We start from the raw sequence: 3,958 nt of genomic DNA, 5'->3' as shown, positions 1-3,958 counted from the left end.
AAATATTTGCTAGAAGTGTACTAGTTATAGCCTTTTTATTCTTGGCAAACATTTTCTCAATGTCCTCAAGGAACTCTTTGGCAGTAGTTATCTTCTCAAACCTAGTTCCCCTGAATGCTTTCTGGAATGACCCTCTTCATGATCATTATACACATGCAATTTGATTTCTTCAACATCTCCATGTCCTTTTTCTCATCAATGAGACTTGTATCTGTAAGAGATATAGGAGAAGGAAGCCTTAACGCAAAGTCAAGATCCATGACTTCGAGAACTATCATAACATTCTCTTGCTATGACTTGAAGTTGGTGTCATTTAACATATGAATGAAATTAATGTTTGTAGTGATATTTGAAGCAAAACTAACAGCTGAATTAGAGAACAACATAAAAAAACTCACATAAGAAACCAAATCAAAATTTATGAATACAAATTTGGCGATACACATCTCAAAATACTTAACACAACTTTAATATTTAGTCTTTGGATAAAATATTAATTTGTAAGTGATACCCTTGGTGTAGTGGTCAAATATTGACAATAAGACATGTCAAACAATAAACTTTTTTTAAGCCGATTTATTATTCACATGTAAAACCAAATAATTATCTATATTTATCACCACGGGTATGCATATGATTTATTTAAATATTAACATTTCTTTGGGTTGATTAATATTTGCACGAACCATATACACACTATCATGTTGATGTTTAAAATAAATTGATCTGCATAAGAGATGCTACTCTGGTAACATCTTGTTTCAATCAATTCTTTTCAATACGTCATATACTTTAATTAATTTTAATACCAAAATTTTGAATTCAATAAATAAATAAAAAACTAACCAAATTCCAAACAAAAAAAAAATTAAAGTTCAGATCCAAAGACATTATATATGCAAATGGGCCATTATTTAAAATAAAAAATAAAACAGTAATAATAACAATCCAAAATTTAAAAGTAAGCCCAACGCTTCAGGTTGTCCTTATTTTTTTAAAAATAAGCACAATACTTCATTTTTAACCCGCCTATTTCCTTTCATTTTTTTAAAATGAATGGGCTTTTTATGGGTCCCACTTAATTTTTTAATGACAATGGGCCTGTTGGAACGGCAGCCCACTTAAAAAAAATTTCTAATGCTGTAGAAAAATCTTAGTGTGTACTGTAGCAAATATGTGTTGTTCGCCGGCACTGTGGCGAGGCCACTGTAGCAAAGTTTTCTCCCGTCGATACTGTAGCAACACCGTACCAAATTCTTCTAAATTTTCCAATTGAAATTTTCTCAAATTAACGATGTATTGCTAGATTTGGGAATGTACAAGAGAATCACATCACAAATTAAAATTGAGTTTCAATAGATTTACATGAACGCCGCTCTGATACCAATAGTTAGATAACGAAAAGATAAACTTTTGCTTTAAGAGATGCAACCTTAATCAATCTCAAGATTGTTCATGTCAAACTATTGAGGTAATTAAAAAGAAGCGGAACCATACCTGAATCTATGGAGTATGATGTGATTCTTAAGTTTTGAGATGTAGATCTTCCAAATCTTCTACGTGTATATCCTTCTTAGAGAAACCATATTCTTTCTGAAGATGGAAAATCAGAAAGAGAATGTACGTATAGATTTGAGTAACCACAACCCTATTTATACATGATATCAGTTATTCATAATTATCAATTCAGCTCATCATAGAATTAATAATTATATTTTGGTCTCTACACGTAGAAGACTCATACTTTAATTATGCATTAAAAACTCAAACCCAAAATTAGATCACTTTAATGAGTTAACCTTGATTGATAGCACAAAATACATATTTATTTAACATATTGGTCCATATATTGGAGTTAAATCCGGCAAGATATTCTAAAGGGTGGAAACATTAAGGACCATTAATCTAGCTGTATTTGTTGGTAGAAATTGAAGTCTATAATGTGGGTGACTGAAATTATGCACTGAAATCCTTGCAGACTTTTTGGTTTTTCGTTTGCCCAGTCTTCGTGAATCTTTAGTTTGGACCCGCGGTAAATATTCTCGATAAGTTCTTGCAGCTTCTTTTTTCAGTTCTCTTTTTATTAGTGTAGCTCTGAAAAGTCCCTAATAATTTCCTTTATTAGCATTTATGGTTTACTTTTGTTCAGAAGAACTAGCTCTTTTGTTCATAGGATCGTCACCACTACTTATATTTATTTAAAGAGCTTTGCTACAGGGACCCAAAATACGGGACCAATAAAGGGGACAAGTGAGGTGTCCCCCTCCTATTGGATAATGAGTTGGCCATCATTAATGATGACCAACTCATTATCCAATAGGAGGGGGATACCTCACTTGTCCTCTTTATTGGTCCCATATTTTGGGTCCTTAAAGAATTTTTCTTATTTAAATAGAGTGCCATATTTCCGCCCTACATTGTGGAGAATGAAATTGTACGGAATTGCTATTTCCATTGTCTCGATAAAAATAACTCTTTTATGTTTCATTTTGATTAACTATTTATATTCACAATAACCTTAAGCGTGCTATCTTTCTTTCCTTGCAAAAGAGAAAAGGAAACGGAAGCGTAACAATAAGCCTAGAGTTTGAGACGATGGAGGCCCATCAACGCAAAATTAAGGCCCAACCTGCTCACGACATAAGAGGCCTGAACTTTTGAAAATCTTTAAATTAAAAAAAAAAAAAGATTTTTGAGAAACAAAGCATCTTCGGTGATATTATTTACTTTGCGGAAAATGCTCGATTCACTGGGTTTTTGCTCCGAACTAATTCTAAAATATCAAAACCCAGCTTTGATCTAAAACCACCTATATAATTCAATCTCCTTCCTTGTTGTTGAGTAAAAATCTAAAAATACAGATTTCAAGATAGTTACATGTAGACTAAAATTTACGGTAGAACCATACAAGATACGTTCTTGAACTCCTGAATATTCTTCTCGAGCTTCTAATTATCTTCTTGAGCTACTAGATATTCTTGGGCTCGTAAAGTTACATTTTATTAAACAAAGAGGATTTCCGATTACTAATTAAGTTTTTCTTGGACTTCATAATTCCAATAGCTAATTGCGTTTAATGTTCTATCTCATCTACTTAAATTAATTATATTTTCCTAAGTCTATAAACATCTCGTTTCTACTTCAGTTTTCATATGCTAAGCAAACTCTCCTCTCTCTACTTGCTTCAAATTTAGTATATGCATATTTAGACACTTACAAATATTTAGTATCATATAAAAATGTATTAAAATTCCAGATAGCGGCCTTCTTTGGTGTATCTTTGCAAAGAAAAATGATAGGGGCACACCCCCAACAATAACTCCAACCACACCCCCTCTCTCATTTGCTACAGTACACTGGGCCCCACATGAGATTTTAAATTTTTAAAATCTCATGTGAGGCCATGTGCACTGTAGCAAATGAGAGAAAAGTGTGGTTAGAGTTATGATTGGGGGTGTGCACCTAGTAACCCCCCATCAAAAGGGACACTCAACATGCATGCATGTTAACTCATGGTTGTACTTGTTGGACTTGGAAAATTACTTGTGAAAGGCATTAAGCGAACAAAAATCAATCAACTAAAGGCTAAAAAGGCTAAGTGGAAAATCTCTCATGAGCATCCAATTCTTTCAATAATAATAGCGATGCATGCGTGAATCCTCAATTAAGTTACTTAACTGGGTGGGGGGGAAGGTTGGTCAACCTAAATCCTTAATTAATTATTCTAGATTTGCGTGTGACGTAATTTGTATTAGCTGGTGGAGAGATTGTCAGTGGGTCCAACTATTCACACTCCCAAACAGTAACTTTGGGGGTGTGTGAGGACTAAATTGCCCTTCTCCCAAACCAAACCAGGCCAAGTTCAAAAGGGCATTTTCGGCAATCCAACTCCCAAAGTTACTGTTTGGGAGTGGATATAGCAAACATGATTGTCAGTAGGGAAGTGGGAGCACATAAT

Source organism: Asparagus officinalis, chromosome 2 (assembly GCF_001876935.1).
Source record: "Asparagus officinalis chromosome 2, Aspof.V1, whole genome shotgun sequence".
Classification (NCBI taxonomy): Eukaryota; Viridiplantae; Streptophyta; class Magnoliopsida; order Asparagales; family Asparagaceae; genus Asparagus; species Asparagus officinalis.
The sequence above is the reverse complement of the archived record's forward strand: the minus strand, read 5'-3'. Positions refer to the sequence as shown.